This window comes from Manis javanica, chromosome 3, assembly GCF_040802235.1.
Source record: "Manis javanica isolate MJ-LG chromosome 3, MJ_LKY, whole genome shotgun sequence".
NCBI lineage: Eukaryota > Metazoa > Chordata > Mammalia > Pholidota > Manidae > Manis > Manis javanica.
The window spans coordinates 166,621,419-166,634,612 of NC_133158.1; the positions used below are offsets into that span (position 1 = coordinate 166,621,419).

General features: G+C 43.2%; 1 protein-coding gene across 22 annotated transcripts in view; it reads right to left on the minus strand.

Moving 5' to 3' along the window:
• Positions 1-13,194, minus strand: part of ZBTB38 (zinc finger and BTB domain containing 38) — a 128,205-nt gene that overhangs the window by 43,179 nt on the left and 71,832 nt on the right. For 18 of the 22 annotated variants that reach the window (XR_005062526.2, XR_005062527.2, XR_005062530.2 and 15 more), the window contains one exon: positions 5,668-5,772. The gene's annotated coding sequence lies outside the window, so the exon portion shown is untranslated. The other 4 variants (XR_012129506.1, XM_037022891.2, XM_073232342.1 and 1 more) reach the window with 4 other exon arrangements.

Genomic DNA, 13,194 nt, shown 5'->3' on the forward strand with positions numbered 1-13,194 from the left:
CAGGACAGCTCCAGCCCCTTTCAACTTCACTTGCCCACCACCATCGCCTGCTCCCCTGCCTTAGAGCCTAACCTACCTGTTTCTGCAGAACACACACCGGACAGGGCATAGACACTGGGTTCTGCTCCCAGTCTGCCACTAACTGTGTGACCTTGAGCAAGTCCTATGAATTCCCTAGACTCTTATGTCCTTATCTGGAATGTGAAGAGATTGTGCTTGTTTACTTCTAAGGCTCTTTCTAGACATAGAATTTGAGAACCATGATTCCCACCTCCCATTTTGTCACCTTTTGATTTATTCCCAACCAGACTCAATTCTCTCCTTGTCTCCTCCAAAGGAGGAGACCTCCCACTCTTAGATTCACACACTTTACTCAAAAGTGTACAGAGTAAAGGCAGAGCCCAAAGTCTGGCTAGTATGAGTATATCTCTGAGGACAGTCAGAGGAAGCTTTGAAATCAGGACCCCTGGAAGTCCTCAGACATGGAGTTAACCCTGGACCCCCTTTCTATCTGCCTGTCCCAGCATCTCTGCTTTTCTTCTGGAGAGGAAATAGAATTACTGCATCTCAGAGCTGGAAGGAATGTCAGTCATCACTGAGCCAAACCTTCTCTGATTACAGGTGAGGAAACCCAGCCAACTTTAGACGACTTTCCTTCCCAAGGTTGCACAGTGGGTCGCAGGGTACAGTCTTAGGCACCCCCTCTGGTCTCTCACTCCGTGGTCTTTTTACATCTCTGCAACCTCCTGAGGCAAGGCTCTGGGCTCTTTCGACCGCCCCCTTGGCCACCCCCCAACTTCCTCAGTGCTCAGAGGATAATCAACGAATACTGAGCACGACCCCGTAATCCCCCAAGGGATTGTTTCAAACTTTCAACTGGCACAGTGACTGGGAACACTGAGCCCCACACAGGGACAGTGAAAGCTAGAGCAAGACACAAACGGACTGATCATCAGTGTAAAAATCCATTGGGGTTTTCACTCTAAAAGAAAAGCTTGCAACAGCACACGGATGGTAGATAAGCATGGGCGGGGGGAGATAGGGAGGCCCCTGAGTGGGGGGGTGGGGTCCTGCTCTGGTACCTGGCACAGAGTTGAACTTGTTGAACAATTTCAAATTTGCCCATTTGCTGCTTGTCAAAAATTCTGCAGTTATAATAATATCAGGGATAAGGGTCTCTGAGTCTCTAAGCTACCATCAGGAACAATGACCTACTCCATACCCTTGGTAAGTGGCTGGGGAAACAACAGGGTGTGGGGAGAAGAGGATGGACTTTGGAGTGAGACCCCAGGGGGTGAAAATCTCATCTCCACAACAGGAGCTGCATTTCTAAGCCTCTGTGCCTCAATTTCCACCACACCAGGTTATTTTGAGGCTCTAATAAGATGGCTGAGGCACAGACTTCACACCACGAGTCAGTTCCGTTTGTTCCTTCCAGCACTCTGGGTATAAATGGAACACCTCTATTTCCAGACAAGGCTCCAGGCCGCTGACACCCTCCCCCACAAGAAGCAAACCATCGATGGAAGGCTAACAATGCTATAAATGACTATATATATAAAAATATAAATGTTATATATATAAATGATAACATTTTATATTCACACGCATAGCTTAAACACAAAACACGTATTTATGTCTCAGTCCTTTCTTGTGAATAAGCAAAGAAGAGAGGTTGTATTAAGAGAAAAAAAGCACAAATTATTTTCACATCTATAAAGTGAGGTTGGGGTACAGGAACGTGAAGTAACCTAAAAATTTCATGATTCCAAGATGCAGAGAACAAGGGAAATATAATAAAATGACAAAGATAATTATCAACCAGAAGATACAGAGTCAGGCAGATAAATGCCTCAAAATATTTTAATGGCATGACCATGCAACATTGCTGCCATTACCTATGTTATGGGTAACAACCCTTAAAGTTACATTAGCTTTGCAAATGCTTGGGCATAGGGACAGGGTGTCACCACTTACTTCATAGGAAAAGAAGTGGATTTGGGGGCTGTGTGTCACCCACTACTGCTGTGGATATACTGCAGATGGAGATGGTAGAATGCGAAAATACCACCATTCCTCATCTATCTGGAATCCATTTGTTTTTACCTTATTACAAATTTAATCCATAAATATGAATGATATAAATAGAAAACTTTGGAGCACAGACATGTCTCTAATAGGAATTGAACCGAGACTTGCATATCCAGCCTAAGGTTTATTACCCCTTCCTCTGCTTCCCAGAAATTGCCATTTGTTCATCTTCATCACGGCACTGCTTGTTGAAAATGACAATTGCCAGGGGCCCCACCCAAGTCTATTGACTTAGAAACTCTGGGCCAGGGGCCTGTAAGCCTACATTTTAATAAATTCCCCAGGTGGATTTATTCATATTAAATTGCTAGTCACTTAAATTATCACAGGATAGATCAGTTATAGTGGGAAGTATGGTCTTGCCATGATAAAATACACGTATTACAATGAGTCATAAGGATAAAGCTTCATGCATAGACGCATATTATATAGAAATGTACATACCTACACAAGGTTTTAACAGTAAACCAATCAACATTAACTGCTTATTACAGCATATAGATCCTGGACCAAATTATACATTACTCAATCTTCAAAATAATCGTATTTGAATTATAGATGGAAAAAGTTAGGCTTAGAGAGAGAAACTTTTTTGAAGTCACATGCCTGGAAAATGGCCCAGGGAGGTTGTGAAACTAGATTTATCTGACCCCAGTCTTCTCATTCCATTGTATTAAGCTCATATGCCCATGAAACACACATACACTCTCTCTGTCTCTCTCTCTCCCCTCCTCCCCAGCCCCCCACATCATACAATAGCCATTTGGTAAAAGGCAAAAGAATTATATTTCTTTTAGAAAACCTTCTGTATCAACACAAATGTAGTTTTTAAAGAAATACTCGATTAACCCATATGCCTTGGTCTGTCTGCTGACAACAGAATAAAAGCATATGACTGCTATCAGAACCACACTTAACAGCCTGAATTTTGGTAATCAAAAGTGTGTTTGGGGGTTTGTTAGGGCCCAGTTTAACAGCCACTTTTGAATTATGCAAGCTACAAATTTCTGCAAATGAAGCCACTAAATATTCATTCTGCAAGTCATATTACCTTACAAAGGAAAGCACCACCGAAGACATGACCCAGCACTTGTCAATTCAGTGGCCCTCCTGGGCCTCCTCTTCCCCATCTAGCATTTGACACTTGCGACTCCCCCAACTGGGTAACCACTTTCTGCTAGCTTCTGGAGTCAAGTTCGCTCACGGTACTTCCTTGCTTTCCTGCCAGACTCCTCTGCAGGCCCTCCCTAGGTCTTTCCTTTCTCATTAGACTCCATCTTCCATGCTTGCTTCCTTCCCTATATTCTCTCTCTGGAAAATCTCTTCTCCCACCTCTTGACTTTTCTTATATGGAAATGACTCCCAGATGAGCTCTGGCCTTCCTCTGTAGCACAAAGCCCCCATCTGCCTTGGAGAGGTCATATTTCAACACTTCAAATTCAGCACCTCTCAAATGTAGCCCCTCACCTCGTTCTAAGTTTCCTTCTTTGGAAATCTCGGTGTCAGTTTGAGCTGTTCCTTCTCTATTGAGCTGTCTTTACATCTGTTCCTTTTTCATTTCACTATCACCCATTTCAGGCCTTTCTCCCCCCTTTTCCTCGGTGGATTGTGGTGACCTTCAAACTGGTCTCCACCTCGCTTTTCCTCCTAAGCTTCCCATGAGCTACCCACGAGAGCATGCTCCTAATGCAGAGCCATGAACTCCCTGTTCAATGACTTCTACTGGTTCATACATTCACATTCCCTGGCTTGGCAGCTAAAACCATTACCATTTGGCACTGAATGTCCATCAATTTGCTTCCCACTGGATGCCTGTACAGACCAGTTCTAACTCATTTAGACTTACTACCTTTCCCTGATACGCTCCCTGCTTTCTTGTTCTGCTATTTCTCCTATCTCACATGCCTCCTCCCTATCTCTTTTATGGAAACTCCACATCCTTTAAAGACTTGCTTAAATGCTTTTTCTCAATAAAGAGTCTCTTGACTCCTCGAGGTAGCAGAGACATCTTCTTCCTCAGATTACCAAAATACCTTTTTTTTTGGCATTTGCCACATGTTATTCTGCACATTCTATTTCCTCACCTATGTAACAGAGTCTGAGGGGGGAAGGGACCAGATCTTTTTGCTGCTGGATCTTCCATTCTTTCTAGCAGAGTGACATAGTCATGTAGGTACTCAATATTTGCTGTATGACATTTATAGAACTCCAAGAGTTTACAAAGCACCTCCAATATCTCATTTTTTTGGAGCTTAAGTTTATTACAAATGGCATTCAAGACTTACAATCTGAATTTCTGTTACTGAATAAAATTATTGGAGCTACCTCTAACTTTGCACCCTGTAAATTAGGGTTAACCTCCAATACCCTTGGAGCTGATATTCCAGCATGTTAACAATGGAAAATCTCTAACAGTTGAACAAATAATTCTTGCTAAAAGTCTGAACATGACTAATATCATGATTGTAAAAACATAGTAATATGTTTGGTCTTGAATAAACCAAGTGCCTTCTGGGTACTCAATAAACATTTGTTGAATGAATAACTGAATTAATTCAGAGAAGGCCTTACTTTTGCCTATAAAATGAAAAGTATAAGTTTTAATAATGGACAGATGTATCTGCTAAATTTGAAAATAATGAAAAATGCATTGAGGGGCAAGAACCGTGGCATGCCAGCTACTCGGAGCTCTTCCTGTGGCAGACCCCACGCTGACTGCTGGAGGAGGAGGTATGAATGTCAGATGCTGCCCATCTGACTTCTTTGGATTTCCATCTGCAAACTTCTCAAGGGCAAGCACTTTGCCTTGAACTTTGTGGTCCTAGCATTGTGTTCTGCATACGGAATGTGCCCTACAAATGTAGTCTGAGATGCAAAGCCCTACGTGACCTGTCTGCATTTTTACATTTCAATCCTTCACATCTATTCTTCCTGACCTCACAGGGGTATTGTGGGTAGATTAAAATACAGCATCTAAAGTCCTTGTGCATACATGCAACAGTCTTTGGTAAATGGTAGTTGTTACGATCACTATCTGGGACTTTGTACATGCCTCAGAAGTACAGTCTAGTGTGCTGGGCTGTTGGTACTTGTCTACACAAACTACAAATGTCCTGGGGATAGGCTCTTTGTACTTGTACCCTCTGTTCCTAGCACAGTGCTCACCTCATAGCAGGCCCTGAAGCCAGCTGCATGACTGAGCAACCGAGTTCCAGTCCTGTGGAACTACCCCAGCTCAGGGAGTCACCCTAAAGAGTCATTTAAAACTCTCTGGGTCTCAGTGATATCTGCAGGTCCTTCTGGCCTGGGGAAAATGGAGATCTCTAAATCAAAGACTTACAGAAGCTCCCCAAGTCACTGGCAGAACTGGAATGAGAAACCAGTTGTCCTGAAGCCCTGTTCACTTAGTTACTCCTTCAAAACAGGAGTCTCACAGTTCACTTCAATGTCACTGTCACACATAATCCCCACACCTCATAGATCACTAGAGCAAACCATCTGCCCCTTGGGAATCAGCCCCTCAGAAAAACCATTTCCTATTTCATGTAGACTAAGGAGAGACACAAAGTCAGTTACCTCAGTCAGAACAGACCAGTCTTAACAGAGTTAGTTTCTCGTGTTTTGGAAGAAATCACTTGGAAATCCTTGGTTCTGAGTCTTCCATCTCTTCCACATCAAAATCTAAAAATAAAAGAGAAAAGAAATAATGCAGTGCCTCATGACTGGCTGACACGACTTAATATTTCAGCATCAATGGTAACTGTAATTAGCATGGGTACTGAATACCTACTATAATTCAAGTGCTGAGCAAAGTAACTGGACATATGTGACCTCATACAGTCTTCATAATACCCTCAGATGTAGAAGACATTCCCCATTTTACAGCTACACAGAAGGGGGCTCTGAGAGGTCATGGAATCTCTTCAAGGTCACACAGCTAGTTTATGTTAGATCTGGGACTTAAATCATGTAAGAATGAGGTTAATTTAGCAAAATGTGCATTTTCATGTATGATTGTTACAAAGCCTGAGATACACTGACACATAACTAATTTTATTACTTAACCAAAGAATATCAGATATCAGCCCCTTTTGAATTATTGAAATACCAGTCTCAAAACACCACTTACTATGTGCAATGTGCTCTGATATTTACTATTCTATTATTTTGTATATTGCATTATATATTCTCTATCTTTAAAAAAATTCCAGTAGTAACCCACTAAATGGATTTCAGAATCTTCTAAGGGGTCCCTACTCTTGTTGAAAGAATATTACACTTACAGATAGTATGTTACTAATTTGTCTGAAACAGCAGATTAAATCCTCCTATGCTTTCTAACCATGGCAACCTGACAGAGTGGCTGAGCTTCATAATTAGGAGAAAAGTCTTTAATCTTTAAATGTATAGGGCACAGTAACACATATCATCTATAATGGATCCTTAAAAGGGATATTCAAATAGGGCCAAAATCCAGAATGGAATTGGTCACCTACCTAAAGCAGATCAGAATTATAAAGTGGAACCGCTGATGGACTAAACTCTCAGGTGATTTATTATATACCCTGCAAAGAAGTGTCTTAGAGCCGGCTCTGTGTAGTAGGGGCAGAACAGACGCAACTACCTGCACAAGTAGGAGGCTGAGATTGAAAACCCTGGGGGCAGGGCCTTGCCTTTCCCATGTCCCATTCAATTCCAAGGGTTTGGTGCTGAACCAAGGAAATTATCAGGTTCCCGCAGGGTCTGGACTGGGGTCCAAGTCGCAGTCCAGGGAGGCTGGAGATGGGGTGGGGGTCTGTGACTGTCAGTGCAGTTTCGGAGCCTGCTGGACCTGAGCCCAGAACGTCCCCAGCACATGGGTGCGCATTTCTCCCCCGGCCACCCGCCCTCTAGCACAAATGCGCAGATAGGCCACTAGATGCGACGCAACCAGCCCCGACCTGCACTCGAACCCCCCACAACCCTCAGGGCGCAGGCCCCGGAGTCTGGGCACCTGCGGGCGCTGGGTCCCTGCACCAGCTCGTTTTGCAGCGGCTGCAGCGCTCACTGCCCAGCGCGAGGGTTTCCCAGCCAGGTTTCCAGGCTCCCTCCTGGGGAGAGGAGGGGTCAGGCTGGCCGCGCCCAGGGCCCCGCGCCCGCAGGCCGCGCCTCGCCCACCCAGCCCCGCACGCAGACCCTGCGGGTGGCACTTACAGGGCGCGACTGCTCCACCGCAAGCGCGTTTCTCTGGGGGTCCATGGCTCTTCCGGACCCGCGAGTCCGGTCGCTGCGCCACACAGCACCGCCCAGAAAATGGACGCCGGCGGCTCGGCTCTGGCGCCCTGGCCCGCCCCCGGCGCAGGCTGGGGGACGCGGCCCGGCCGGGAGGAGGTCGGTTCGACCCTCAGTCCACGGGCCGGGGCGCCAGGACACCGCAGCGCCGAGGATGAGGCCTCGGGAGGGCAGCGGGGCCCGGATGGGCACGCACGACGGCCGCGCGGGGCCCCTGACCCTACCTGGGTGCGATGGGAGGCGCGGTACCCACGACGGCCCCGCGAGGCCCCAGGCGCCACCAAGGGGGCAGCTGCCTCCGGCTTCGCCTTCTAGGGTGAGAACGCGATTCAGAACCTGCCAGAAGGACGACCCAGTGAGAGGTCTCACGGCCACACAGCCTAGTCACTACCAGAGCAATGCCTGGGTCCGCAGAAGGGTCTCTGGGTTCCGGATCCAGATCCCAGACAGCATCCAAACCCTGCACATCTCAGAGCGGCGGGAAACAGAAAGTCGAGCGCAGTTTTAATTTAAACAGATTCTCAGGCATAGGTGTCACCTGTGCTTTCCCATGGCTGTCAGAAGAGCCCTAGATTGATTTTCCCAAGGTGTTTTCACCAAAAGACCCAGTCCTTGTTCATAAAGGGCACTGACTGTCTGCTAGGATCTTTCTTCCAAGATTCAGGCACTGCTCATTGAAAAAATATTTACTGAGGCCTGCCACAAACTCCCCTTGTGGAGTTAACAGCTTAGTGCACTAGTATACAGGTTTTGTTTGTTTTTAAAAATACATCCGTGTTCTCCGTGTTTTGGTATTTTAAAATTTTCTTTAAAAAATGATTCAGTCCTAAGTTGCAACTTAAAAGGATAAAAAGTCTATTCTTTGCTTGACGTACATCCCATTTTAGCTTAGAATACAATTTAATTCTGCATTCTAGTTCCTGACCATGTTTTAGGAATGTGATCATTTTAATGAATAAAGTAGATTCCAATATTAAATACAAAGCCAGCAAGACATTTTAAATAAGCAAGGCAAAATATATTGACTTAAAGTCAAATTAAAGAATCATATAATTTAAAAATAAAGGCAGGGTTTTGAAGGCTGGAAGCTTGGGAACATGCATACACATGTACACTAGTAATTTCCCACTTCCTCAAAGCCAGGCACCCTTTATTCTCTCACTGTAGGCCACACGTTTAGAAACATCTATTCCACTAAATTGCATTTCTTAACTAATGATTCATCTTCCCCCTTAAAAAACAACGCTGCAATGTATTTGTTTATGTAAATGCCAATCAGATCTTCTACAAAACCTGAGCTAACCCGTTGTTACTTGTGGATTCCAACCTAAAGAAACTTGTGGTCTGAATGCAATGTTTCCACTGACGCTTTTGGGAACTCAGAAAAATCATTCGGAGACCTCCATGAAAACTGAAGTACACGAATTAGGAACCATGGATGGGAAGTGCCACTATAGGGCATTGTTCTCTCTGCTTCCCCTGGGATTATAAAGTGGGAAGGGGTAGAGCAAGGCATTTTGGTCTGTGGATTCTGCCTGCCTGGGTTTAAAGCCCAGCTTTGTCACTAACGAGGGCACTCACTGTGTAACTTTGGGCAAGTTACTGAATCTCGCTGAGCCTCAACTTTCTCATATATAAAATGGGGCTAATTATAATGGAGGCCTACCTCATTGGTTTTTTTGATAGTTAAATGGGATAATACATGTGAAGCATCTACAACAGTGCCTGGCACACAGTATGTGCTCTGGGAGTGTCAGATGTTGTGGCTGTTAGTGCTGGAAGTCAAGTATTCAGAGTTTAAAGTTCCTTCCATTCAGGTGGTAAGAATAAGAGCCACTGTGTATAAAGCAACCTTTATACCCTAGAAATTTTCCATGGATAAGCTGCCAGGGTCACATGGTAAGTGACATAGAAGATTTAAACACAGGTCTGACTCCACAGTCCATTTCTTGGGGCTGCTAACATGTTCCAGGTGGTACCTTGATCAGATGCTGTCAACAGCTTGTTAAGGTGAAATCGACTCTGGCTTTCCTAAGAAGCTTACCAAGTGAATGGCTCCTTACGTCTGCTTGGGAATTCACAAACGGTGGCATTTCTTTCTCATTAGAGCCAAAAGTTTCTCCAGAATTGAGTAGATTTCCCCCAAATTGTTATTAATAACTAAAATATCATGGCAACAGTTCTAAGCACCACAGCCTAAAACTTACATAATCAGCTCATCCTTCAAAATTTTCCACCCTTCCTCAAAACCAGTCGCTGATTCTCTCTCTTAATCATTCTTCTGAGTATGGGGAACTATCTGGAAATTTCCAGGAACATCCTAACTTGTCATAATTTTATTTTCTGTAAGGGTTTATTCTTTTCGAAACAACTAAATGTGATTTATTTTTCTCTATCTTCATAATACTTTTCATTTCAACACATTTACAAATCAGGAAAAAAAATTCTAAGACTTCCAAGATTCTCTCCTTTCTTACATTTCTACCAGTTCTCCAACATCTCCACAGCATCTCCTTTTCTAGGAGACTTTCCTCACATTTTCCACCTCATTCCCTTTAATCCCCACGTGATCTCTGTTATGCCCCAGCCACCTGCCTGCCCTAAATTAGGACTGTTGGCCAGTTCCATCCACATTGATTGCCCCCTTCTCTTTCATTTTTAAGGTTTCACTATCGCCATAATATATAAAAAGACATAATGTGTTGTCACTTTAAACACACTTGTTTTTTTTGTTTCCTGCATGGTTTAGGAGTCTGTAACTCGGTCTGCCTCCAATATTTGTGGCACTCTTGATTTGTTGTTTTACTTCTCTGTTTCCCTCATCCTAGGCACTCACCAAATTCTACCACTTAGCTTCCCCTTATTTGGTTGCTTATCTTTTCCCCTTCAGACATTTTAAGAAAGTCCCTGTCCAAATCATTTTCTCTAATCTCCACCACATTCCTGAAAGGCCTCCTGTGATACTGTCGAGAAGGCTACGAAAGCCAGTGAAGGGACAGTGTTGAGAACAGGGGGTGTCAACTTCCAGTGCGCCTGGGAGCCAGGCGGGAAGCAATGGGAACTGGAGCCTAGAGGAGGATTCCTGTCCCACCTAAACGGGGAGTGGGTGTGGTCACTGCCCAGCCCCAGACCAACTGTTGCCAAGTGGGAATGCCAGCCAGATCTACAGAATTTCCCAATGAAGCCCAAATCAGGATTTTTATATAAAAATCGCTGAAATGTAGACTACATTAAAAAAAAAAGGTATCTAAATCTGATCAAGTCTGTAGGGGTAACTACCAATTTACAGAACATCTATGAGACAGAAGAACATGTAAAATAGCACCAAAGAGTGCAATCATCAAATTTCAGATTGAGAGAAACCAGACAGGTCAAACAAGCTGTTTCTTTGATAAAATTTTTCCAGCAATAGCAAGGATACAAGAAAGAGAGGGAGGGAAATCAACAGATTAAATGGAATTTAAGGGAATATCTATTGTTTTTTAAGGACCTTATTTGGAATTGTGCTTTGAACAAATAAATTATTTTCTTTAAATGACCTAACTGGACAAATTAGGTCAAGTTAGGACAAATGCTGACTATGATATCTGATGTTATTAAAGAATTACTGTCATTTGTTGGTCTGATAATGATACTGTGGTTATTTTTCTTAGTAATCCACATCTTTTGGATGTATTGCTTTAAGTAAGTCACATTTTAAAAACTTTTTACTTAGAAATATTTCAAACTGATAGAATTGCAAGAGTAGTGCTAAAAACTCCTATATACATTCCACCCATATCTATTCCTCTTTTCCTGAACCATTTTTAAGTCATAGACATTACTTTTACTCCTAAGTACTCCAGTATTTATATCCTAAGAAAAAGGGCTTTCTCTTAGTGTTCATCTTTTAGGGAATCATACTAAAATACTTAGAGATAAAATGATATAATGTCTGGGATTTGCTTCAAAATACTACAGGAAAGGATTCAGATGAAACAAGATTGGCCCAGCATTGAGAACTGTTGAAGCTGGGTGGTGGCTACACAGGGACTCATTAAACTCATTCATCTTTCCGTATTCAACATATGTTTAAGATTTTCATAATGAAGTCTTAAACGATTATGTTAGTAAAAGGCTTTAAAATGATATATTAAGTGAAAAGAAAGAAGATACTTTATCTACAAAACACTATCTCAAGTATTAAAAAAATTGTGCACAGACTGAAAGCATACATACATGCCAAAATGTTGACATTCCAAACAAATACTTTTAGTATATATTACTTTAATAATTAGAATAAAAAAGTAAAGCAATTAAAAAATTAGAAAATGAAACTATTAACAACTGATTCAATTAAAAATATTGTTAAAAGTCAAACAAAACACTATGTGGGCTGGACTGGCCAATGGACGCTCAGTTTGTAGATTTTGACTCAGAATATGGGTTCACAGACTAGGGCCTGCAGGCTCAATTCAGCCTGCCACCAGCTTTTGTGTAGATTGCAAGCTGAGAATGGTTCTTATAATTTCACTTGATTGAAAAAATATAAAGGGGAATAATATTTCATGATGTGAAGATCACATAAAAATCAAATTTCAGTGTCCATATGTGAAGTTTTTTTGGGACAGAGCCAGTCATTCATTTTTGTATCTAAGGTAGTATATACTTATTACTGCTATATGTAATATTATATGTTTATTTTGTCAATGAAAACTTTGTGGAAATTTGTTTTTTCAATTACCATGTAAATACCTACATAACATCCTCAGTTTTGCCTCGATCCAGAAAACCTAAAATATTTACTATCTGACCCTTTATAGAAAAAGTTTGCAAACCTCTAGATTGGAGCAGGGTTTTCCCTCTGCCCTAAAAGCATCTTGGTTTAGTAGAAAGAGCACTGGACTAGGAGTCAAGCATGGCCACTCAACACTCCAAGTGACCCAGAGAAGTCACATCTTCTCTGGGCCACAGTTGCCACAATGGTAGAATAAAGTGGTCTCGGGTCTACACTGCAGCTGAAGTCTGTGGTTCACACTGTTGTGAGGGCAAAGCAAAAAGTATCAGGATGATGGATGCAGTAAGGACTGGTGTGCCAGCCAGGCGTGGTTCTCTTGGAGACAATTATGACTGACACTAGACATGCAGGATTTATCACACTGGAGATGGTTTAACAGTCACTCCGACCAGGGGCTGCGTAGGCTGGGGAAGAGCAAGGAAGGACAGGCTTTGGGGCCCCCAAAGGCGGAGCAGAATGCCTGCTGTGGGCAACATGGCTTTGGGAAGGAGAGTTTCTAAAATCTGCAGCTCAAACAGATATTTTAGGTCTGAGTTTTGCAGAAGACCAAAAGCACTCTGCTACAGTCCCTGTAAAAATCTGCTTATTTAATTGAAGTTTAGTCCAGATCTAGTCACGCAATAGTGGGGAGAGGGCACTCTCAGGCTTCCTCACCTAGAGTGGGCAGCTTGGGATATAAACATTGTAAGACTCTGGGATAAATCATTCTTGAGGATGCCAATCTGCAGGCGCCTCATTATAGGCAAGGGGGATCCTTAAGCAGCAAGGCCAGCATTATGACTGAAGCCAGACAGAGCATCCTAGCACCCAGTCTCTACACAGCAGACCTGCAGCCTGCATTTTAGGGGTTCTCCCAAGACCTGTTTTTCTAGTTTCAACCCCACCTCACTCTTTCTCCCTTGTACCCAGCACCCCCGATCCAGGGTGCAGACAGCAGCATCTCCTTTGTCTGCCCTGACTGCTCTCTTTTTTCTCTCTTTTTATTTTCTGCACCCACTCGTCTCAGTCTGCAGTGATCTCCATCTCCCCAATTTGCCTCCCAGATCTCTTCCACA